This window comes from Capsicum annuum, chromosome 4 (assembly GCF_002878395.1).
Source record: "Capsicum annuum cultivar UCD-10X-F1 chromosome 4, UCD10Xv1.1, whole genome shotgun sequence".
NCBI classification, from domain to species: Eukaryota; Viridiplantae; Streptophyta; class Magnoliopsida; order Solanales; family Solanaceae; genus Capsicum; species Capsicum annuum.
The window spans coordinates 165,768,206-165,796,163 of NC_061114.1; positions in this window are offsets into that span (position 1 = coordinate 165,768,206).

Below are 27,958 nucleotides of genomic sequence, written 5' to 3' on the forward strand. Positions count from 1 at the left end.
GTCTAGTTGCTTTGAGTTTTCTCTACTACGCCCAAGCGTACACGCAAGTGTACGTAGTCTTACTAAGTAATATAGTGGCCTTAAATAAAGTCGAATATTGATCCAACTGGGACTTGTATCAACAACTATCTAATTTAAGTTAAACTATTGCAATTTCGTTGGTGCAAAAGTAACCACGAGATTTGGAAGTTGAGAATAAAGTAAACTTAACAATACGGTAAATTGAAGGTCTTGGACAATCAATGGGGATAAATCCATGGTTAAGGCTCTGCGAACAATCATACAATACTATTGAACTTCATTGGTTATGTTAGTTTGGTTGTTGATTCACGGAGTTGATATTATGATTATGGTCTTTTGAGCCTCTAATCACCTATCTAACTTAGACTCACAACTACATTGTTGAGCGGAGATATGAGAACTAAGTTAAATGCATTAATATTTCATCACTTAAGTGAACCAAATAGGGCACATAGGTATATTTCTATCTTAAATGCAAATTATAACTTCATTCTATAGTAGATTACAATCCTATTCTATTTACCCCACGTCCTATCCTCTTGTTCCTCCTTTTCGGCTCACAAGATGACAATGGATGTATTCTAAAGGTAGATAATACTTAAAATAGTAAAAACAAGGATAAATAAACAACCAATAGGGATAAACAACCATTACCAAATCAATTCATAATAAGAGTAATCATGCTCTTGGCCTTAACCTCGAAAAAGGGTGTTTAGCCGCTCATGGACATAACCGTAATCGTAATGATATAATACATGTTAAAATCCATAAGAAAACTAAAGTAAAGGAATAAAAACCCTATTTTAAGTGTTCTCCATCCTCCCTCAAAGTTTCAAGGTTGTCCAAGGTCTGTAACATAATGTTTAAGGGCCCTATTTATAATAGGGCCAAAGCTACTGATTTTGACACACCAACGAGCCACGGACCTTATCGTGGTGACTAGGGTCCATGGCACACTAAAATTGTGGTTAAACACTGTAATTGGTCATTTATGATGCCACAAATTGCGTGGAATGGACCCTAATGCGGTGGCTAAGGTCCATGGCACTCCGACAACTCCAAAACGTCCATTTTTTTCAAATCTTGTCCCGTGCTTTTGTCCATCCATTCCAAGCTTTGTGGTGATGTTATTACTTGACTTCTAGATTTTTTATCATCCATATATCATCATGATAAACTCACCAAGAATCCTATATCATCAAACACCACTAATTAGAGCTCAAAATAACATACAATCCAAGACGATGAACTAGAAACTTAAGATAAGAATGCTAGTTTTGTCCATTTGATCTTTAACTTAGTTTTGACTCTTGGATTGTTTAAACACTATGAAAAATTTATTACACCCATAATTACATAATCATATCATTAGGAACTCATTACACATACTAGAATCCATTGAGATCAACTAGAACAGCACATAGCTCAAGCTAGTAATACTAGCTTTCTCGTCTAAACTCTAAGTGACCAAATTGATTCCAAACTTGTTTTAAACATACCATAAACATTATATTCAAGTATGTTTTAAGAAGCATGTCTCGATGAAGTTTTGGATTTTCTAGACGAGGATTGGGTCGTGTTTAGATTTTGATTCAGCAGCTCACTGTGATAGCATCGCGTCGCGCTTCTTATAGTGATGAGATACTCATCGCATTGCGGTTCCCTTTCAATCTGCATTCCAATTATGAATTTAATCTCCTGAGGGGCAGTTATGTCTTTTCCCCTCAATTCATTTCGTAAAAACACAAATTAAAGCGTCGGTTAGGGCATTTTATGCCCATTTTCCCCAATTCTCCTCTTAAAGAAACCCCAACCATCTTTCAAGAACATCTGTAACTCCCCGGGTCTGGCACCCTGGATGCTACACGGTGCTAACAATCTGGAAAAACCACTAGCTAACCCATGACTAATACCTGTTGTGATCACTGTATATAGTAATACTATAACAAGAATAAAAGTGAGATAAATGCAAAAATCTGGCGAAAATCTGCCATAAAGTTCAAGACTAAATAATGTCTGAACAAGGTATAAGAATACCAAAACTAAACATAATTATTGAAAATACTAAAGTCTGAATATCTAGTCTGAAAGACTCTAAACTATCTGAATAAGGAGTTGATGGGACATATCCCTAAATAACTCCAGCTGCTGAAATGACTAGGTATTGAAATAGTAAAATAATAGAATATCCTTAAATGATGAGGACTCACGTCTAGTGTACTGCTGCTAACGAAACCTGAAGTTGTTTATGCACGATCGGGAACCTGAGCATCCGAACCTATGGTATAAAACACCATAGCACAAAATAAAAGTATGTGTCAGTACATGTGAATATACTGGTATGCAAAGTGAGGTAAGGCTGAATGTAAGGTTTCATATGCATGAACTATAACTGACTGAATAACATGAACATGACTATGTGAGGATACATGCATAATACATAACTGTAACTAAAATCATATGGATTATGGATTCTGAGTTACTGATACATTGATTACTGATAACTGATATACTGATATACTGATTACTGAGTGACTGTGTCTGATAGTCCTAATTCTGATGGAACTAACTGAGTTTTGCTCTGAGTTGAGTGACTGTATCTGACAGTCCTGAAATCTGTAGAACTAGCTGAGTTCTTTACTGAAGACTGAGACTGAGACTATGAGAGGCAGTCATCTAACCGACATGCCCCAAATAAAATAATATAGCTAAGTTGGGGTCCAATCTGTAACCCCAATTGGAAGGGTGTCAATACCGCACCACTGGTAAGGATAAACTGTGAGTGACCCTCATCTATCAGGTACTCTAACAAGAGCGGTGGGACCCTTATCTGACAGGTTAAGCCACCTCATCAACCCTCATCTAGCAGGTTTGATGTCTTAACCTACGCTGGCTACATAGTTCTGGAATGCAAGGATTGCTTCTAAGAATCACACCCTCTGCTAGCAGGTGAGTTCCCATCCTTGGGCTTACTCGGTGTTGAATCCTACTCCCAATTGAATAGACACTGAACTGAGTATACTGGACTGTACTGACTGAGTTCACTGAAATTTCATTGACTGATGAAATACTACTGAATTCTGTTAACTGAGTGAGTTTACTGTGATTTTTGAGTACTGAGTGGGACTAGACTGATACTGAATTTACTTAGTTTTCCTGAGTCATGTGACTGCCTGAATTCTACTAATCATGGCTTGACTGGGAGTATCTTGAAAACTGACACTGGCTCTAGGCACACAGCTAAATTATCAGGTATGAAATACCCCCAGGACTCAATAGCATGAACATAAATAGGACATGACACTTCTTGAACACACGACCATTATCAACAATTCATAATACAATCATTGAGGGATTTCATGAGGCATTTGATAATCATAATCTTGTACATGAATAGGAATGCATTCTAACATATCATAAGTTCACAAATCAAATCTCATGAGCATTCCATCAATCAATTACAAGTCATAGCCTTAGCATAGGAGCCAACCTAAAGACATGAATATAGCATGGGATCATCATTTAGATCACAATTAAGCCACAATTGCACAATTCATTCATTTAAGCATTTTGTCAAACACCTAGAGGGAATAATCTTGTACATGAGCTTGGACAACATGGTATAGCATCATGACTATCATATTTCATTCATAATTCAAGAAATCAACATAAGAGAATTCAATTCCAACATGCATGCTATCATAATAGCATGGGATACAATAAAGTTTTCAACTTGGAAACCATACATTAACATTAACATAGATGTAATACAATCCACAACATGGAAATCACAATTCATGATTTAAAAATTGGAAAAGGACCTAAAATGTCTTTCAACTATCTAAAATAGTGCAAAAATGTCCTTCAACTATCTAAAATAGTGCAAAAATGCCTTTCATCCACCTATTGGGCCTAAAATGCGCTTCCGGTCCACCTATTGGGTCAATTTTACCCTTTCATTTAACAGCTACCTATTGGCCCCACCTCATTTATGACATGACATATTCCTATTGGAAAATTAATGTTGAATTAAACTAATTAATTTTATCCTTAAAATTCCAATCCAACCTAGCCAAATAACCCGACCCAACTAAGACCTTTTCAAGTAAGAACTTTATTTTTTAAGTGTAATTTTACTCCTTTACAAAATTATGCACCTGGAGATGCTGGTGCAAAACTGATCCAACAGATACATTCCATGACATTTACTAAGTTGGTATACCAAGAGATCAGTTGGTTCGATGACCATGCAAACTCAAAGTAAATTTCATAAAGTTCGTGAATGTATTAATGGTTTTCTTAACTCGCTAAATTTCTTGATGTTGAAGTTTATCAAATATAGTGGTGCTATAGGTGCAAGACTATCTAGTGATGCTTCAACTATCTATAATATGGTGGGAGATGCATTTTCGCAGGGCATGTGAGTACACCAAGAGCTACTGCCCAGCATGGACTAAAAAATCACTTTATGCGAAATAGACTTCTAGCTGTAAATCTTCACATCTCTCAACAGGGTTTCATGCATCTGTGCATAACCTGAGTAGTAGATATAAGTGCAAAAGGTGCATATGATTGTTAGATATGGATAGGAGACAACTCCACCAAAACAAAAATGAACTATTCAGGTAATATAGAATGAGAAAGGACCGAGTAATAAGGCATATCCAATAAATATTTTGAGCAATTGCTGGTTCAGTTCTGTAAAAAATATAATTCAGTTTTTTAAACTTGAAAATCCATTAAATCACCTAGAATATCTTCACTTAGTTAATATAGCATGTATATAGTACTGTCTTTTCTCAAGTGCAATTGTGAAGTTCTTGAAGCAATGCTACTTATAGTGACCACAGTCAAATAGCCCTTCCAAGTTCTCGTGTTTGTTAAATTCAATTAAATTGCACGCAATCCCCTTACATCTTGAGACCATATTGTTTGAGCATCACCATTTCCCTGACTTGTAGAACTAATTAACTAGAATTAAGTTTTAATCTGTTAGCACGCATTCCTTAGGGTCTTTATGCGAGTAGTAGATATTCCCTTGTATATGACTTGGGCATTACTGGTGTCATTGATTTCCACGAGTGTATCAGAAGGGATGTTGGAGCTGAATGCAGTGAGATTTAGGATCGATGGAGATTTTTTTTGTTAAAGAAATTGGAGCAAGTTTTAGTTGGGTCTAGTTATTTGGCTGGGGCGGGTTGGGTTTTGAGGATAAAATTAATAAGTTTAATTCAATATTAATTGTCCAATAGGAATATGTCATGTCATAAATGGAGTGGGGCCAATAGGAGTTGTTAAATGGAAGGGCAAATTAACCCAATAGGTGGACGGGAAGGACATTTTTTGCACCATTTTAGATAGTTGAAGGGCATTTTAGACCCTTTTCCGTTTAAAAATTTGTTTCTTGAGCTCCAAGGATGAAAGGGATCCTTGGATGAACACTTTACATACCTTGGATGGAAATTTCTTGAGAGTAAATGGAGAGATCTTGAGTTCTTGATTTAAAATTAATCACCTAAGGTTTTCTTGTTCTTGAGAAATTGTGAAAGAATGACTATCATTAGCCAAAAGAGGGCTAAATTTCATGTTATGAGGGTTAAAGGTCGGGGAAAAAAGACCTAATTACCCTTAAGGACGCGGGTTTACAAGACAGAAAAATATGTCCAGCGACGCTACAGCCAACGCGGTGCGTCGAGGGTACCAACACGATAACCGATGTGATGCACTGACATCGCATCAGTTCACTGGAATTTGGATTTAGCTGAGGTTAATTTTATCTGTCGACGCGATTGATAATGCGACGCACCAACATCGCGTCAACTCACTATTTTGGGATTCCAAACAAGGTCTAAATGAGGTTCGAAAAATTCAAAACTTGTCCGGAGACACCTATTGACCACCTTGATCATGAATTAACAAAAATATAGACCATTAAAGATCATTAAGGTTGCAAAATGAGTTGACAACTTTTGAAGGCTAAAAATAAACTAAGTCTGGAAACTTAGCTAGAATTTTCTAAGTCTGGGACCCCTTGACAAGTTTAAAGGACTAAATTAATCTTAGAAATTTTTTGGGGTCTTATAATATCTCCCTCTTGGGAACATTCGTCCTCGAATGAGACTGACTGAGATGGGAGGAATGATAAGCTGATGTACATACTAATTATGAACAACTGAAACATGATTACATGACTGACATTTCTGATTTACTTAGATTCATACCGAGCATGCATATCTAATGCATGATTTCATGACTGAGCAGATACATGAATGCATAACTGGGAGTATTGATAAGCTGATTATGTATATCGGATGCATGAATACATGACTGAACAGACTCATGAACGTGTGATTGAATATGCAATGGTAAAGGATACCAAGTTTGAAATGGAAAACTGAGCATGAAACTGAATACAAAGTTTGTAACTAAAATCTGAACATGAAACGGAATAAGCTTAAGGAAAACCACTACCCTGGGCTGAGTCTGAATTTGCGGAGAAGAGGTGAGGATACTTGGTCCGCATGTCTTCTTCTGCTTCCTAAGTAGCTCCCTCAATGGACTGATTCTGCTAAAGAACTTTGACTAGAGGGATTTCTTTGTCCCTTAGTTTGTGAGTCCGATAGTCAAGGATTTCAACTGGAATTTCCTCATAAGAGAGACTATTCGGAATATCTACACCCTCAGCAGGGACTACAACTTCTGGGTCACCTATACACTTCCTAAGCAAAGAGACATGAAACACTGGATGGACTAAAGCTAGATCTAAAGGCAACTCGAGCTCATAATCTACTTTGCCAAAGCGACTAAGAATTTTGAAGGGACTGACATATCGGGGACTAAGCTTTCCCTTCTTGCCGAACCTCTTCACTCCTTTCATAGGAGAGATTTTTAGGTATACATAATCACTAATTTTGAACTTGAGATCCTTTCTACGCACATCTGCGTATGATTTCTGTCGGCTCTGAGCTGTCTTGAGCCTTTCCCTGATTAACTAAACTTTCTCTAAGGTATCGAAGACTAAGTCAGGCCCTACCACTACGGCCTCATTGACTTCGAACCAACCGATTGGAGATCTACATCTCCTATAGTAAAGAGCTTCAAATGGAGCCATTTGAATATTAGAATGATAACTGTTATTGTATGCAAACTCGATCAAAGGCAAGTGGTCATCCCAATTACCCTTAAAGTCAATTGCACATGCTCACGACATATTTTCTAAAGTCTGGATGGTCCTTTCTGCTTGACCATCAGTCTGAGGATAAAAGATTGTACTAAGGTAAACTCAGGTACCAAGACCTTTTTAGAACGCATTCCAGAAATAAGAGGTAAATTGGGTACCTCTATCTGAGACTATAGACGATGAAACACCGTGCAATTTGACCAACTCTCTGATGTAGTGTTTGATGTAATCCTCGGTTGAATAAGAGGTATGGACTGGAAAAAATAAGCTGATTTGGTCATTCTGTCTATAATGACCCAGACTGAATCTTTCTGACAACAAGTACGAGGCAAACCCATTACAAAGTCCATGTTCACTTTTTACCACTTCCAAGTAGGAATATTGGAATCCTGCATGGACCCACAGGCTTCTAATGCTCAATCTTAACTTGTTGATATGTTGAGCACTTAGCCACAAACTCTGCAATATCTCTCTTCGTCCCACTCCACCAATAGATCTCTATCAAATCGCGGTACATCTTAGTAGCCCCTGGATGAATAGAGTAACGTGCACCATGCGCTTCTGCAAGAATTCATTGTTTTAAGTCATCAACACCTGGCACACACAGACGACCCTGACAACACAAAACACCATATCCCCCTTGGGAGAAAACCTCTACCTTCTAATCTTTGACTGACTCTTTCATCTTGACTAGACTGGGATCTCTTTCCTACTTTTCTTAACTTTGGAAACTAGAGATAATTTTGAACTATTTTGAACCCATATACTACCTTCTGCTGAATTGACTAAGCGGACACCTAGTATGGCTAACTGATGAACTTCCTAGGCTAACTTCTTCTTACTTTCCTCAACATGAGCGACACTACCCATAGACAATCTACTGAGAGCATCATCTACTACATTGGCCTTGCTCGGATGATAAAGCACACTTATGTCATAATCTTTTAAGAGCTCTAACCACCTTCTCTGACAGAGGTTTAAGTCTTTTTAAGAGAATATATACTGAATGCTTTTGTGATCTGTGAATACATCCACATGCACCCCATACAAGTAATGCCTCCAAATCTTTAAGGCAAAACTATAGCTGTTAACTCAAGATCGTGAGTCGGGTAGTTCTTTTCATGGGGCTTAAGATGTCTGGAGGCGTAGGCTATGACCTTACCATGCTGCATGAGGACACAACCCAAACCTACTCTGTATGCATCACAATATACGACAAACTCACCTGAACTATTTAGAAGAGTCAAAACTGGGGCTGACGTGAGTCGAGTCTTCAACTCTTGAAAACTCTTCTCGCATGAAACTGACCACTGAAACGTGACTTTCTTCTGAGTCAATCTGGATATAGAGGATGTAATAGAAGAAAACCCCTCAACAAACCATCTGTAATAGCCAGCCAAACCCAAGAAACTCCTGATATCAGTCAGAGAAATAGGTTTGGGCTAGTTTGTCACTGTTTTTTTCTTTTGAGGATCAACTCTAATGTCATCGCCGAAAACTATATGAGAAAGGAATGCTAATGACCTTAGCCAAAATTCACACTTACTGAATTTGTCGAACAACTAATGATTTTTGAGGGTCTGTAATACTATTCTGAAATAGTCTATATGATCATGCTTGCTGTGGGAATAGACAAGGATGTCATCTATAAAGACTATGACGAACATGTCCAAGTACTGCTTGAACACATGGTTTATCAAATCCATGAAGGCTGCTAGGGCATTGGTAAGACCAAAGGACATGACTAAGAATTCAAAATAACCATACCGAGTTCTGAAAGCAGTCTTTGGGATGTCACATTCCTGATCTGAGGTCTATCTTAGAGAAGTAACTGGCACCCTGAAGTTAGTAAAATAGGTTATCAATCTGGGAAGTAGATACTTATTTTTAATCGTGACTTTATTGAGCTGACGATAGTCTATGCACATTAGAGAGAACCATCTTTCTTACGCATGAATAAAACTAGTGCACCCCACGGGGACATACTGGGTCTGATGAATCCCTTATCTAGGATATCTTTTAACTATTCATTAAGCTCCTTGAGTTTTCCTGGTGCCATTCTATATGGCAGAATAGATATGGGTTGAGTATCTGGAAGAAGGTTAATGCCGAAATCTATTCCCTTTTCCTCTTGGAAGATATTCAGGAAATACATATAAGTATTCATTCACTACTAGAACTAATTCAAGAATGGGAGTTTTAGAGCTAGAGTCTTTAACTCAAACAAGATGATAGACACATCCCTTAGATATCATTTTTCTTGCCCTTAGGTAGGAAATAAGTTGACTCTTAAATGCTGAAGTACTACCCTTCAACTCTAGGATGGGTTCATTCGAAAACTTAAACTGGACAATTCTATTTCTACAGCCGACTGTGGCATAGAGGGAATGAAGCTAATCCATGTCGAGAATAACATCAAAATCAGTCATCTCTAATTTGACTAAGTTTGCTAAAGTGACTTTCTGAGATGCCATAATCGGACAGTTCTTGTATACCTGCTGGGCTATGATAGATTTACCTATTGGGGTAAATACTGAGAAGGGCTCTGCTAGAATTTTGGGACTGACTCCGAAATCAACTGCTATATAAGGAGTAACGAAAGACAAGAAAGCTCCTGGATCTAGCAAAGCATAAACATACAAATGAAATATCTGTAACATACCAGTGACCACATCTAGAGAATTTTTCTTATCCTATCAGGACTGAAGAGCATAGAGTTTGTTTGGGTGTTGTCCATTAGTAGCACTAAAGGTGGCACCCTACTGATTTAGGCTACTAGATTGAGCTGAGAAATGATTATGGTGACCTTGAAAACCTAACTGAGGACAATCTTTGATTCTGTGTCCTAGTTTACCATATCCTAAACAAACATCACTGCCAGTTCTGCAAATACCCTGATGGTGCTTACCACAAGTCTAACAAAGAGGATAGGTTCGGGCACTACTGACACTAACCTGAGACTTAGAGCCTTGTGCTTTTTCTTTGTCACCATTCCTGAACTTAAGAACTGGAGCATTAGCTGAGGAAGAAGATGGAATCAAAGACTGCAGGCAGAACTAAGAATGCTTACCACCCTCTAACTTAGGCTGAACAAAGTTGAAACTACCTGTCCTTGCTCTCTTATTTTGCTTATCCCTCTCCTTAATCTTCTGCTTCTCTATCTGTTGAGCATGGACCATAAGCCTGGATATGTATATCTCACTAATCAGCATCACGGTGCTGCACTCCTAGACCATACTATTATTCACTCCAGAAACAAACTTACTCATCTTAGCTCTGCTTTCTGCCACTATATGAGGAGTGTATCTTTCTAATTAAGTAAACTTAAGAGATTACTCACTCTTTCACTGTCATATTGCCCTGCCTGAGATTGATAAACTCTAACACCTTAGTTTCTCTCAGCTCTAGGGGAAATAATCTATCTAAGAAGGCAGTAGCAAACTTCTCCTACTTGACGGATCCTACATTTGCGACCCCCTCTGCTTTTCACTATTTGAACCATGTATGAGCCACATCCTGCAACTGATATGGAGCTATCTAAGCACTCTCACGAGCAGTTAATGCCATAATATCTGTAACCTTTTGCACCTAATCAAGGAATTCCTGAGGGTCCTCATTAGTCATTGACCCGGTAAAAGAAAAAAGGTTCATTCGGGTAAAGTCCTGAATCCTGGCTGCAGCAGAATTGGATACTGGGTTGGTCGGAATGGCAGCTGGGTATTTATTTTGGACAACAACTGAATTAGCAAGAGTAGTGAATGCAGCTCTAAACTCTGCATGAGAGACGTGTTCATCCAGGTGATCTGCCTAAACGGGCTGAGGTGCTGATTGATTCTCATTTCTCCTTTCGTTAGTCTTTTTGAGAGGCATGTTCTGTAGATGAAAGGGAGCAATAGATTAGACTGAGAGTTAAATTTATGCTCATGCTCACTCGCATGACATGAATACTGAAAGAAGGAAAACTGTTCCTAAAACATCTCATAGCCTTATGTACATAAATGTGGTGCGGAACACACCCATGTATAAAACTCTACTAGAAGCGACTTTTTAGACTTCCTTGGACACTATTGAACCTTAGGATCTGTTACCAAGTTTGTAACACCCCGAGTCTGGTACCCCGGATGCTACACGATGCTAACAATCCTGAAGTACCACGAGCTAACCCATTACTGGTACCTGTTGTGACCACTGTATAAAGTAATACTATAACAATAAAAAACCTGAGATAAATGCGAAAATCTGGCAAAAATCTGCCATAAGGTTCAAAACTAAATAATGTCTGAACAAGGTATAAGAATACCAAAACTGAACATAATTACTGAAAATACTAAATTCTGAATATCTAGTCTGAAAGCCTCTAAACTATTTGAATAAGGAGTTGATGGAACATGTCCCCAACTAACTCCGACTACTGAAATGACTAGGTACTAAAATAATAAAATAATATAACATCCTCAAATAATAAGGACTCACATCTAGTGTACTACTGCTGAATGAACCTGAAGCTGTCTATGCACGGTCAGGAACTTGAAAACACCATAGCACAAAAGAAAAGTATGCATCATTACATATGAATGTACTGGTACGCAATGTGAGGTAAGGCTGAATGAAAGGTTTCATATGCATGAACTATGACTGACTGAATAACATGAACATGACTACATGAGGATACATGCATTAATACATAACTGTAACTGAAATCATATGGATTATGGTATAATACCCCGCACTTCTCCTAGTTTAAATTCGTCTCTAGAACATCAAAGATCTTGGTTCAAATATGAATATATTTTATTCAGTGTGAAATTTTTAAGATTTTGACTTTTTATCACGTGGAAAATTGAATAAAATTTCATAGATACCAAATTTGCCCAAATCCGACACTCGGGCAAAGAGTTAGAGCCATTTTAGTGAGACAACGTATCACATGGTACTTCAGCGTGTTGCAGAGCCAGCCAAAATGGCAATTCTTGAATTCTAGTGAGCCTCCATGATTCCACCGCGTCGCGGTGTCTTTCCAGTTTGCAACCAAGGTGGCAACGCAATTTCCACCGTGTCGCGCCAAGGCCCTGTTTCTCAATTGTCCAATTTCCAGTAAGCTAGCGTGATTATGGTGCGTTACGCCAGCATATCAAATTGAGATTTTTCCAGTTCTGGATTTTAATTCTAAGGGCAAAACGATCATTTTGCTACCCCTATATACACTCCTTAACACGAGCTTTAGCCACATTAAATCCAAATATTATTGTTTTCTCTCAATTTTTCTCAAGAACAAAAGCTAGGGTTCCAAAAATTAAGACCCCAATCATCAAGGCTTCACCATTAATCTTCCGAGGATCAAGTAGTAAGGTATGCAGATGTTGATTCTTGGGTTCCTTCCACCCAAGAAGTTCAAGAATCCTTTTCTAAATTCAAAGATCTTTTAATTATGAGTTTTTATGATTCATGTGAATTGAAATTGAAGTTCATGTTATTATTGAGTTTTAATTCATTTTTTGTTTACAAAGTTTCAAGCTTTGATCCTAGTATGTGATAGTCATATAATGTTCATGATAAACCCTATTCAAGTTGCATGTTATGTGATGTGTTTATGTCAATTAAGTGTAGAAATTGTTGAATAACCAAAGCATGCTCCCCATATGTTTGATAAAATGCTTATGTGAAGGAATTAGAGCTATTATAGCATGTTGACTAGAAATCCCCCAATTATGGGCTCTTCAATGCATGTTAAGTATTTGTTGCAAAACCTTGTTGAATATAGTAAATGATTGTAATGGTGAATGAAAATCCATGGTTATGATTATACAAGAATGGTTATGTTTTACTTTTATATCATCGAGTCCTGCGGGTATTTATACCCAACAAATTAGTTGTCTAGAGCCAGTGTTAGTTTTTACAATAATATCACTCAAGCCATGATCCTTAGAACTCAGCCAGTTATAGAATTTAGTACTCTCAGAAAGTTACAGAACTTAAGAAATCTCAGTAATCAAGTATCATTAGCATTCCAACTTCAGTTCAGTACTCAGCTCAAATCTTAGTAGTATTCAAGAATTCAGTTTCAGACCTCAGTAGAATTCAAGTGATCAATTCAGAACTTAGTATCATCTAATTAGATAACGAGATTCAGTAGTATTCCGTTAGATAATGGAACCAAGTGAACTCAGTCAGATTAGTCAAGAAATATGAACAGTAATAGATTCAGCTCAGTCTAAGTTCAATTCAGAATCCTTTAGTTGGGAGTAGTAACTAGCATCGAGTGAGTGCAGGGATGACGACTTCTCTGTTAGAAAGGAAGAGTTGTTAGTAACAGTCCCTGAACTCCAGAACTGCGTAGCTAGCGTAGGACCAGGAGTCACCCGTTAGATTAAGTCTTGACTATCATACTGCCTTAGGCTTGACTTTCTGTTCAGGGTCACCCGTTAGAGAGGCTTGACCATAGCAGAGGTCTTTACACATTGTATGGTATTTACACCCTTCCAGCTGGGGTTACAGGTTGGACCCCACTAGATCAGATTCGGGGTATGTCGATTAAGTGAGAACTCCTACAGTTCCAGTTTCAGTATCAGTCTTTAAAATAGAACTCAAAAACTAGGATTGTCAGATACAGTCACCCATCTCAGTAAGGAACTTAGATAGTTCCATAGATTCATAGACCACCCACTAGATAGGATTGGACTCACATAAAGTTAATCAGTATCAGTACTAATAGATCCAGAGATCACCCGTTAGATAGGTCTTATCTCAAACTCAGTTCATCATTTCTATTATTAAAAGATTTAGAGATCTTCTGCTAGATAGGTTTGATCTCAGATACAATCATTCCTTATCATTATTAGTAGATTCAGAGATCATCCGTTAGAGAGGTTTGATCTCAAATTTAGTCAGTCGATAGTAGCAAGCTCAGAACTCAGTTATTGATATGAGTAGATCCATTTATTCAGTATCTCAGTATTATTAGTGAGTTCAAATGTCAGAAAAGCAGTATTTGAGTCTCAGTATTCAATGTCATTGTGATTTTAGTTAGGGTTTGTGCATTCATGCTTATGTCCTCATTCAGTACTCTCATGATTATTCAGTTAAGTAATTATCCATGCATAAGCCCTTGCATTTAGCCCTACCTCATCTTTCATACTCATTACATTCCCACATATTGACGCATTTGTTCTATGATGTTTTACTTTACACCATAGGTTTAGAAGCATGAGATCTAGAGTACCCTTAGCAGCTCAGTTCCATTCAGCAGCAGTAGACCTAGCAGTAAGTCCTTATCATTTGAAGACGGTTCTTATTTATTACCTGTTTCAGTATTTTAGTAGTTGGAATTAGTTGGGGTCATGTCCCATCAACTCCGTCTTCGAAAAGTTTAGAGGATTTCAGACTATAGAGTTTTCAGACTAGTTGTTCAGACGGATGTTTAATTTTGATATCGTTAAACTTTATTTAGTTGTATTTTAAGTATTTGAACCTTATGTCAATATTCCACCAGTTTTCCATATTTATTTTAGTACATTATGTAGTGCTCAATTATAGATATCAAAAAGGGTTAGCTTGTGGTCCTTCGGGGTCATGAGCACCGTATGGCATTTCGATTCCAGAAAATTGAGGTATTATATATGGATTCTAAGTTACTGATAACATGGATTACTGATAACTGATATACTAATTACTGAGTGACTGTGTCTGACAGTCTTCTTTACTAAAGACTGAGACTGAGACTGTGGGAGGTAGTCATCTAACCAATATGCCCCAAATAGAATAACGTAACAGAGTTGGGGTTCAATCTGTAACCCCAATTGGAAGGGTGTCAATACCGCACCACTGGTAAGGACAAATTATAAGTGACCCTCATCTATCAGGTACTCTAAAGAGAGCGGTAGGACCCTCATCATACAGGTTAAGCTACCTCATCAACCCTCATCTAGCAGGTTTGATATCTCCACCTATGCTGGATATGTAGTTTTGGAACACAAAGATTACTTCTAAGAATCACAGCCTCTGCTAGCAGGTGAGTTCCCATCCTTGGGTTTACTCGGTGTTGAATCCTACTCCCAACTAAACAGACACTAAACTGAGTATACTGGACTGTACTGGACTGAGTTCACTGAATTTTTATTGGCTGGTAGAATACTACTAAATTTTGTTAACTGAGTGAGTTTACTGTGATTTCTGAGTACTAAGTAGGACTATACTAATATTGAATTTATTGAGTTTTCCTGGGTCATGTAACTAACTGAATTCTACTAATCATGGCTTGACTGGGAGTATCTTGAAAACTGACACTGGCTCTAGGCACACAGTTAAATTATCGGGTATGAAATACCCCCAGGGCTCGATAGCATAAACATAAATAGGACATGATATTTCTTGAACACACGACCATAATCAACAATTCATAATATAATCATTGAGGGATTTCATGAGGCATTTGATAATCATAATCTTGTACATGAGTAGGAATGCATTCTAACATATCATAAGTTCACAAATAAAATCTCATACGCATTCCATCAATCAATTACAAGGCATAGCCTTAACATGGGAGTCAACCTAAACACATAAATATAGCATGGGATCATCATTTAGAATGCAATTGAGTCACAATTTCACAATTCATTCATTTAAGCATTTTGTCAAACACCTAGAGGGCATAATCTTGTACGTGAGCATGGACAACATGGTATAGCATCATGACTATCATATTTTGTTCATAATTCAAGAGATCAACATAAGAGAATTCAATTCCAACATACATGCTATCATAATATCATGGGATACAATAAAGTTTTCAACTTGGAAACCATAAATTAACATTAACATGGATGGAATACAATCCACAACATGGAAATCACAATTCATGATTTAAAAATTTATTTCTTGAGCTCTAAGGATGAAAGGGATACTTGGATGAACACTTTACATACCTTGGATGGAAATTTCTTGAGAGTAAATAGAGAGTTCTTGAGTTCTTGATTTGAAATTAATTACCTGGGTTTTCTTGTTCTTGAGCAATTGTGAAAGAATGATTATCATTAGCCACAAGAGGGCTAAATTTTGTGTTATGAGGGCTGAAGGTCAGGATAAAAAGACCTAATTATCCTTAAGGATGCGGGTTTATAAAATAGAAAAATATACCCAGCGATGCTATAGCCGACACAGCGCGTCAAGGGTACCAACGCAATAACCGACGTGATGCACCGACATCACGTTGGTTCACTGGAATTTAGCTTGAGCTGAGGTTAATTTTATCTATTGACACGATTGGCAACGCAACACGCCAACATCACATCAACTCACTAATTTAGGATTCCAAACAAGGTCTAAACGAGGTTCTAAAAATTTGAAACTTGTCCGGGGACACCTATTGACCTCCTTGATCATGATTTAACAAAAATATAGACAATTAAAGGACATTAAGGTTGTGAAATGAGATTGCCAACTTTTGAAGGCTAAAAATAAACTAAGTCTTGAAACTTAGCTAGAATTTTCTAAGTCTTGGACCCCTTGACAAACTTAAAGGACTAAATTAAGCTTAGAAATTTTGTGGGGTCTTACAACATCAAATTCAATTACTTCCTCTCCAAGAAAACCAAGAATTTAAGTTTTTAAATCTAAGAACTTTTAAGAAAAGCATCAAGATTGTGTTTCTCTTTCAAGCTTTAGGGTTTAAGGTATGTGTGATATTCATCCATGGGCCCTTTTCACCCATGGAGTCTAACAATCTATTTTATATTTTAAATGATGAACTTTACATGTTTATGATGAATTATCTCCATGAAGCTCTTATGAATTTTTATTTATGTATTGTGTTTACAAGTGTTTTGATGGAATGAGCCTTTACACGTTTAAATGATGAAATTTTCATATTAAATTCCTAACTCGTGGTTTTAGTATTGTAACTATGTTACTATCACATGATTTACCCATTCCCATGTTTAAGTTCATGAGTCTCATGTATTTGATGAAATGCCTAAGTGATGGATTTTGAACAATGATCCCCAACTATGATTTCAAAGCTTTTATATGTCCGTATTTTTATTTCCATTCAATGCTGGAGGGTTATGAACACCCGATACTTAGTTTTTTTACATAATTTCAGTAACTTCAAAAAAAATTAGATATACCATAAGCATTATCATTCAGTCAGTTGTTTGTTTAGTTAATCTTAGTTCAGTCCAGTAATTAGTGTCAGTTTAGTTAGGAGTAGGATTTAGCACCTAGCGAATATAGGGATGGCGGTTTCCCCGTCAGTTAGGTAGAGTCGTTAATAGCAGTCCCTGTATTTCAGAACTATGTAGCCAGCATAAGATATGAGGAGTCACCTATCAGTTATCACTGACTTCCTCTTAGGGGTCACTCATTAGTTAGGCTTGACATCCTGGTCCTTTGGGATATTAGATTAGTGGATCCACACAGCCAGTGTTAGTACCCATGGCACGATACTGAGACCCTTCCAACTGGGTATAGGTTGGACCATAATTAGCTCAATTAGGGTATGTCGGTTAGATTATACCTCCCACAGTCTCAATACAGTATTTAGTACAAAATTCAATTCAGGTTTGCTTGACCATAGCATACAGACTTCAAGTTATTCAGTTATCAAATTTTAGTAATTCAGTTTACAGATTACTTTAGAAACATTATATGCTTGGTCTTGCATTCTCAGTATTTTAGTTTTCATGCATACATGTTCAGTTATATCATGCTATTTAGCCAGTCATTATTTTATACACAGTTAACTCTTGCATTACAGCTTAACCTCATCTTATATTCTAGTACATTCAAAGTACTGGCCGCATATTTTTCTTTACTCTATGATGTCTTATATCATAGGTTTGGATTCATAATTTCCTAACTGCACTTAAATAGTTTAGCTTATCAGCAGCAACAGTCGTGGTGAGTCCTTATTTATTGAGGATAAGATTATTTCATCTCAATTTATCTCAGTAGTTCAGTATTAGCATTTATTCAGAGTTAGTTGGGGGTTTGTCCCATCAATTCCACAGTCAGTCAGTTTTAGAGGCCTTTTAGAAATCCAGAAAGTCAGTTAGTTTATCAGTGTTATCAGTCAAATTTAGTATTTTTGCAGATGTTTTTAGACTTGCAGATTTAGTTATATTTTTAGTATTTAAAACCTTATGGTATTTATAAATTGTTTTCCACATATGTTTTTATTTATCAATTACTCAGTGCTCATAACAAGTACCAGCTCATCGGTTAGATGTGATCAATTATAATCGTAAGAACCATTGTCACGACTAGGAGGTAGACTCAGGTCGTGACAAGAGTGCAGGTCGGCAAAATAATAGGAGGATAATAGACAGTGGACTAAGAAGAATAACTGAGGAAATTCTTATTCATCAGACAATTCTCCTTATCCTAAGCCTTCAAGTGATCATTATTTTTAGACAGGCATTGGTCCTAAGGCATATGGTGCCCAATCTTAGGCCAGTGGAGCTTAGTCAGCCCCACCTTACCTTCTTTATTGTTTTTGTAAACAACTTAACCATGGATATTATAAGGGGGGAGGAACTTTTGTTTTAATTATGATTAACTTGACCATCTGTGGTGGAATATCCAATAGCTAGAGTTACCACTAGAGATAATAAGGTCTCGATTTCCACTTCTTTGGCTCCTGTACCTAAGAGCACCACGTCAAGTACTGACAATGGTCGAAATTGCCTTTATCTACTTACTACTTATCAGGAATCTGAGGCATCCCCAGATATTTCCTCTGGTATGTTACAGATCTTCTTTTATAATGTTTATTTTTTTCTCGGTCTGGGTTCTACCCTATCTTATGTGACCCCTATGTGACTGTAAATTTTGGTTTTGATCCTGAAAGTATTTTCGATCCCTTTTCTATTTCTACCCCTGGGTGAGTCCATAGTGACTAGGTAAATTTATAGGGGTTGTGTGGTGTCCATTCTTCACAGTGAGACATTAGTGGATTTAATAAAACTTGATATGGTGGATTTTGATGTAATCTTGCAGTTGGATTGGCTCTATTCGTGTTATGCTTCTATGGATTATAGGACCCAAAAGGTAAGTTTTTATTTTCCTAATAAATCGGTGATTGAATAAGAGGGGAGTTCCTTAGTACCCAAAGGGAAGTATATTTCTTATCTTAAAGCTCATAAAATAATTTCCAAAGGGCATCTGTATCATCTAGTTTGGATTAAGGATTTTAACTCTAAGATTCCTTCTTTGTGATCTGTCCCTGTGGCTGAATTTCCTAAAGTTTTTCTCGATGATCTTCCTAGAATTTCTCCCAATAGGGAAATAGATTATGGGATTGACCTTCTACCAGATATGCATCCCATTTTTATTCTTCTTTATAGGATGTCTTCGGCTGAACTAAAGAAACTAAAAGAGTAATTAAGGACCTTCTTGATAAAGGTTTCATCCATTCTAGTGTTTCTCTGTGGAGAGCTCCTATGTTTTTTGTGTAAAATAAAGATGGGTCTTTTTGGATGTGTATAGACTATTATTAGTTGAAAAAGGTTATAGTGAAAAATAAGTACACTCTTCATAGGATGGATGACCTATTCGACCAGCTTCAGGGTGCTAGATATTTCTTAAAAATTAATCTCCGTTCGGCTATTACTAGTTGAAAATTAGGAAGATAGATATTTCCAAGACTACTTTCCAGACCCGATACCGCCATTATGAGTTTTTGGTAATGTCATTTGGGTTATCTAATGCTCTGACTGCTTTCATGGATCTTATGAAATTGGGTTTTAGGCAGTTTTTGGACTTGCTTGTTGTATTCATCATTGATGACATCTTGGTATACTCCAGAAGTGAGGAGGATCTCATTAATCACATCCAAATTGTGTTTCAAACTCTTAAGGACCAAAAATTATATGCAAAATTTTCTAAGTATGAATCTTGGCTAAGTGTTGTGACTTTTCTTGGGGATGTTTTCTCTAGAAAAGGTATCAAGGTAGATCCATAAAAGATTGAGGTGGTTAGGAAGTGGCCTAGACCCATGAATCTAGCTGACATTAGGAGCTTCTTGGTCTTGGCTGGGTACTATAGGAGTTTTGTAGAGAGTTTCTCATCTATTGCAGCTCCACTGATGAAGCTAACTCAGAAAAAGGTTAAGTTTTTATAGTTCGATGCTTGTGAGGGTAGTTTTGAGAAATTAAAGGATAAGTTGACTTCAGTGCCTATTTTGACCCTACCCAAAGGTACTGAGGGGTTCGTTGTGTATTATGATGCATCCTGTATAGGGATAGGCTATGTGTTAATGCAACATAATTAAGTGGTAGACTATGCTTCCATGAAGCTTAAGGTTCACGAGAGGAATTACCCGACTCATGATCTAGAGTTGCCAGCTGTGGTTTTTTCTTTGAATATTTGCCGCCCTAAGGGTGAAAGTGGACATTTATTTTGACTATAAGATCTTGCAGTATGTGTTCCACAGAAGGAATTGAATCTTAGGTAGAGGCGATGGCTTGAATTCCTCAAGGATTATGACATGAGTTTCCACTATCATACAGGTAAAGCTATTATTGCTGATGGTCTTAGAAGGTTGTTCATGGAGATTCTGTCCTACATTGATGAGCAAAAAAAAGAATTAGTGAAGGATATTCACTGGCTGGCTAATTTAGGAGTTTGCCCATTGGACACCGAGAATGAAGGTGAATTATTTAGAAAGAAGTTGAATCATCTCTTAGGACTGAGGTCAAAGCAAAGTAGTTTCTAGATCCAATCCTCATAAATATTAGAGATGATGTGGGTTAGCAAAAGTTTATGGCATTCGAAATTGGGAAAGATGGTATCTTGAGATATCAAAGAAGGTTGTGTGTTCATGATATAGATGGGTTACGATAAAGGATCCTGACTAAATCTCATGAGTCCAGATATATAGTTCATCCATGTTCAACCAAAAAGTACCATGACTTAAAGAAAATCTACTAGTGGAATAATACGAAGAGGGATGTGGCAAATTTTATTACTGAGTGTGAGTTTGTCAGCAAGTCACGGTTGAACATTTAAGGCCAGGTGGCATACCCCAAGAGATAAAACTACCCATATTGAAGTGGGATATGATTACTATAGATTTTGTTACTCATTTTCTGCAAACTCAAAATTAGTATGATTCTATTTGGGTAATTGCGGATAAAATGACCAAGTCTGCTCACTTTTTGCTAGTGACGACTAACTACTTAGGAGAAGATTATGTCGAGTTGTTCATTCAGGAGATAGTTAAGTTACATAGAGCATTGGTGTCTATCATTTTAGACCAAGCTACATAGTTCTCTTCTCATTTCTAGCATTTTTTTCAGAAAGGTTTGGGTACGCAAGTGAAACTTAGCACCACTTTCCACCCTCAAATGAATGGACAAGTGGAATAGACTATTTAGACTTTGAAGGATATACTAAGGGCCTGTATGATTGATTTTAAAGGTAATTGGGTTGACCATATGCCTCATATCTAATTTGCTTACAATAACAGTTATCATTCTAGTATATAAATGGCCCCTTTTAAGGCCCTTTATGGGAGAAGGTGTAGGTCTCCTATTGGATGGTTTAAGGTGGGTAAGACTAGGTTGCTTGGATCTGAATTGGTTCACCAAGCTATGGAGAAGGTGAAGGATATTATAGAAAGACTTAAGACTGCTCAATGTGGCTAAAAGTCTTATGTGGATATGAGGTGGAGGGAGTTAGATTTTGAAGTTGGCAATTGGGTATTCTTAAAGGATTTTCCTATGAAATAAAGTCATGAGATTTTGGAAGAAGGGGAATATTAGCCCTCATTTCATTAGACCGTATCTAATTTTAAGGAAAATTAGGAATGTTGCTTATGAATTAGATCTACCAGCAAGTTTGGCCTCGATTCATCCTGTTTTCTATGTGTCCATATTGAAGAAGTGTGTGGGTAACCCTTCCTTGATAGTTCTTATTGAGAATGTTGTTGTTAAGGATTCATTGTCCTATGAGGAAGTTCTGGTTGAGATATTAGATAGGCAGGCTCGTAGATTGAGAACTAAGTATATAGCCTCGGTGAAGGTTCTTTGGAGAAATCAAAAGGTAGAAGAAGCTACATGGAAATTTGAAGAAGATATGAAAGCCAAATACTCGTTCTTGTTTACGACGTTGAATAAATGTTTTGTCGCATTTCAAATTTATCCTTGGATTATACTGTATTCTTTCTATTATTGTGCTAAAAAAAGTCCTAACTTCTCATTCGGGGATGAATGATCCAAAGGGGGGAATAATGTAAGACCCCACAAAATTTTGACAAATTTATTTTTGACCCTCTCGCATGTGTAATATTAATTTTTGACTTGAATTATGATAAAGGGTGTTGAAGGGGTATTTTGGGAAATTTTTGGAACTTTTGGAAGGGGCTTGAGATTTTTTTGGGACCCCGAGGCTGTGAGGGTCCACAAAAGTAGTGTTCCACGCCACTTACACTCCACGATAGGAGCATGGCATGTTGGCTACCCTCCGTGATAGCGGCATGCCACTCTGTTTTGTAAATTTTGTGCAATTTTTTTCACTTGGGATGAGGGCCTTTTTGGTCCTTTATCCCTAAAACGACTAAATAACACCTAAATGACCCCATTTTATTCAATTATCAAGATTAAATATTATTATTTTCCTCTTTAACTCCCAAGTAAAGAAAATTCAAGGGTTTTACAAGGATTTCATCATCCAAGCTCTAAACTTCAATTCCTTTTTTATTTTTTCTATATTTTAGGTATGTTACTCTTTTCCTAATAGGAATATCATATTATTGCATAAATTTATTCACTATCCATGTGTTTTGAATTTATGGATTTGAAATTGGGTTGAGGGCTTTTGGTTGTTAATACTTGAATTACTTTCCCCATTGTTTTAATGTGTTGATCATGCTTTGATTGATGGGTTTTTTGGAACTAAATTGGTGCATCGCTAATATGATTGAAATGGGTGCCATGGATCTCACCAAATTGATGAATTTTCTGCATGGTAATGGCATTAACATCAACCCACATTGAAATCTTGACTTTGAATATGGACGTTTACATAATTTAATTTATCTTTTGAAAGCATTACATTGCACTAACGAATAAATGGATAAAAAGGATTTGGATGCCCTTTTTGGCTATGGTTTGGGTTTTTAAACTGGTAATTGGAGACAATTTGGTTATATAATTTGGTTTGGCATAAATTGAATAGTTTGCAAGCATATTGGTATGATGATACTAAGTTTGAAAATGCCTTAATGAAAGACTCCTTGTTTATTGGTTGGTTATGTGTAAATTATTTTAATTTGGGCTTAAAGAGAATTGTGTAGCTTATCGAGAAAGTATAGTCACAGGGGCACCAACACTAGAAACCATGTTTGGCTATGTTGGGGGTCTATATGTCCATTGTTTCTTGATACATAATATATTTTGCACGGCTATCACCTTGGTATCTTTAGCCATTCCTCGGTACATGCGGCTAACATGGACTGAGGCCCTCACGGTAGGGAGATCCAGACACATATAGCACGTGGGCACCTAGAATATTGGTACGAGCTATGTAGTTTAGGCTAATATTTTAAACTATCATGTTTCATGAAAGTTACCCCTATCTCGGCATCCTATGTATATGTATAAATGTGTGAATATGGTTATGAACAGTCACCTATACCCTTGAGTTGCATACCAGTGCTCACCCCACTGACTATCCCCAGATGCTACATCATTTCATGATGTAGGTTTCGAGGATATTTTTGTTGATCCTGTGCAGCCTTAGGTGGTTTGGTACTTCTGTTGATCAGTTGTGAAGTGGTGAGCCTCCATTCTTCGAAAGGTGGTTCATTTTATTTGGTTTCCTTTATCACTTTAGTATTTATGGATTTCTTTTGTCATAGTCGGGGGCATGTCCCGACTTAGTTGGTATTCTTAGTTTAGAGGCTTTTGTGGACAGGATTGTGATTTCATTGATATTGTTCCTTGACTCTTTAGGGTTTTTTTTTGGTTTTTTATATCTTTCATTGATTTGGTTTGTTTGTTGACTTTTATTGGGCTCTTGAGGTAAGTCTAAAGGGGTTATCTTTGGCCCATAAAGGGCTTGAGATGCTTGTCACGGCCAGGCTCGCATTTGAGGTTGTGACATGCCCCCTCCCTTTAGGTATGGTGAATTCAAGTAACTCTAGGTAAAGAGAGTTTGAGGTTCTTGATGTTATCTAACCACAAAATCATCTTTAAGAAGTAGTTAGTTTTCGTTTTAATTTTAGGGAATTATGGCCGGACCCTGGCATTGGGTTTCCTACATATCTCAGGTTGTATAAGAATTCAAGATACTTATAGTTCATAAATCTTGATTTTAAGCACAATTTTAAATTTAATCACAAGTTATTTCAGCTTTGAATTTTGTTGAAACTAAAAAGCTGGGGAATAAAAGGATTGGGGGAGTTTGGAAGCAAACAAATTTCCAATATAGAGACAAGGCTACATATCCCTAAGGCTCAGATGATTAGACTACTTGTAAACTCTTAACCATGACTGTGGAGCTTTTCAAATCCATAGGTAAGAATTTACTAGGACATAACTTTCAAGGCTCTAGGTGTATTGTGACTAATTCAAAGAAAATGAAAAATTACTTTTTGAGTGAGTTTAGAAGTACCCCAAAAGTGACACCGAAATAAGAAATCTTAAATACATATATGCCTTCTAATAGTGGTGTAGTTTGATGGCAGTGGAAGTCATTCTTTTGCTCATGTCCATAGAGTTTGATTTTTCTCTTTGTACTATGTCCCAGTTTATTGCTAAGAAAAAGTTCTACATTATGCTGCATCCTTTCTGGAGTTGCCCGTACCTGTGGTTTTGGTTTGAGATTTTCATCCTCTTGGATGTTTTTGGCAATCAAACTAATTTTTTAACAATAAAATGATTCACTGAGGGGTAGATAGCCTTTTACTATATTCTCACGTGAATTATTTTTTACTAGTAGTACCGTTCTTTCTTGTAAGTTTTTAGGGGAAAACAATTTTTGTTATAATAGACAAAAAAAACCTCTTGGTTGTTGGATAAAATAACTTTTTGATGATTGAATTTTTTTTCAAAGTGGGATGGCACTTTTGAAAACCGACAATACTTTGTGTAGAACGGAACCTGCAATCATGTAATCTTATGCTAATATGGCAACCCTTTTGGTCAGCTATAACGCTTTTTGTATGTCAAGTAGTAACCTCTTCGACTATCTATAATGCCTCAAAATCTGATCCCAAGACGTCACACGGTGCTCAAGTCTACGAGTAGCCCTAAGCTAACTCTTTGAGTCTGCTACTAGGTCGGAACCTTACTTTAAGATAAACTAGTCAAGAAATAATGTTGTATCATACCAAAACTAAACTGAAGATACTGTCTGAATAGCAAATACTGAAAGTGTGTAAATAAACTCGTATTTCGACAAGCCTCTACTGCTAAGGAACTAGAGAGTCATTGGGACAGACCCCCAATGACTCAGACTAAACTGAAACAATAAATCAACTACTATGAAAGCTGGAAATCTGAAGAAGTAGGCCCTCGAATCATGAGGACTCACCAACTATGGGAGCGTAGATAGAGATGTTCGAACTACTCACGCTGCTGATACTGAGTACCTGAACCTACATTATAAGACAATTTAGCACATAGACATATATGTGGATTAGCTCTTTGAGGACGTATTGAGTATATGGGGTGTAATGCATAAGTAAGACATCATCATAATTAAAAAGTAAATGCATGCTGGTTGTATATGACTCACATAAGCTTGATTATCTAAAATATCAAAATATAAAATCATGTATAACAAATCATACTTGTAAATCTAGTGAGTCATAACACTTAGTCTTATAACAGCTTTCTATCACTCTTTTCTTTCGAAACTTAGAAGCTTTGGGAGCTTTGGAAATCTTTGAACTTTGGGACTTAGGGATTTTTTTCTAACCAATATAAACCATGTGAGCTGACATGGAGTCCAACGTCTTGCCCACGTAGGGGAGAACTGTTCTACCTTTTTCATCAGAATAGAAATGTATCGCCCTGAATCTGGTACCCAAAATGCTACACGGTGGTCATAACCCTGAAGGACCATAAGCTAAGCCATGACTGATATATGTACCTGTACACTACATAATATACGATATATATGTATACATATACTGTAAAATATAGAATAGAAGTTGTAAGGTCATAAGGTTCAAAACTGAATAAAACATCTGATAAAATAATGTCTGAAAAATGGTACAATCAATATCAAAACTAATCTGAAGTAACTGTCTGACAAGCAATAGTCTGAAAGCCTCTAAACTGTCTGAATAAGGAGTTGATGGGACAACTCCCCAACTAACTCCATCTACTAAAATAGATAAGTACTGAAAGAATGACATAATCAAATAATATCATCCTCGAATAATGAGGACTCGCTGCTAACTCTGTTCACTGAAATTTAGAATGCTACTGATGCTCTGGATCTCGTGCTCCTAAACCTATGGTGTAAAATAAAACACCATAGCGTAAATACATTAGTACGTTGGAATATACTGGTATGCAAGTGAGGTAGGCTGAATGCAGCTGGTTCATATGCATAAACAATACTAACTGACTGAACTATATGAACGTAAGAATATATTCATGAATACATAACTGAAAATAAGATCGTGATGGGCCTGAATACTAGGTTCTGACTACTGAGTCTACTGATAACATGGATACCCTGATGTCTAAGATTACGAATACTGGGATACTAAATAACTAAGTTTACTGATCCTGATATTTGAGTCACTGATAAGTGAGGAACTGATATTGTATTGCTGAGTACTGAAGGACTAAAACTATATTATTGATACATGAATGACCATTTCTGACAGTTCTGATTATGAAGAACTGGTCTGGTTGACTATATCTGACAGTCCTAAAACTGAATACTGATAACATGAGGTTTGATAACTGATATAACTGATAACATAAATGACTGTATCTATCAGTCCTGAATCTGATGGAACTAACTGAGTTTTGTACTGTATCTGAGTTGACTGTATCTGATAGTCTACATTCTTATGAACTATTTGAGTTCTATTACTGAGACTGAGATTGAGACTGAAACTGAGACTGTGGGAGGTAATCATCTAACCAACATGCCCTAAAACTGAACTGGTAGGGTCCAACCTGTAACCCTAACTGGAAGGGTGTTAGTACCGTGCCACTGGTAAAGACAAGCTGTGAGATACCCTTACTGACAGGGAGTTCTTCTATCAACCCCTTCTGATAGGAAACTCAAATGAGATGTATAAATCCCTAAACGCGTAGGGTGTATCTCTACCTAAGCTGGCTACAGAGTTCTGGAATGCAGGGATTGCTACTAAGGATCACACCCTTTACTGGCTGACAGTGTGTATCCTCATCCCTGGGTTTACTCGGTACTGAATCCTAATCCCAAATGAATACACACTAAACTGATTTACTAGACGGAGCTGATACTGATGGTATGGTTTAGCTGAGTTTCGTTGATTGACGGAATACTACTGAGATCTGAGGACTGATTGAGAGTACTAAAGTTACTAAGATTACTGAGAATACTGAAGTCTTTGAGATTACTGAGTACTGAGATCATTGGGATTACTGAACTACTGGGATTACTGAGATTTCTGAGATTTCTGGGTTGCTGAGCTTTCCTGAGTCACATGACTTACTGAGTTCTATGGATTATCATTTGGCTGAGGATATCATGAAAAAATGACACTGGCTCTAGGTACAGAGCTATATTTTTTGGGTACAAGTACCCCCA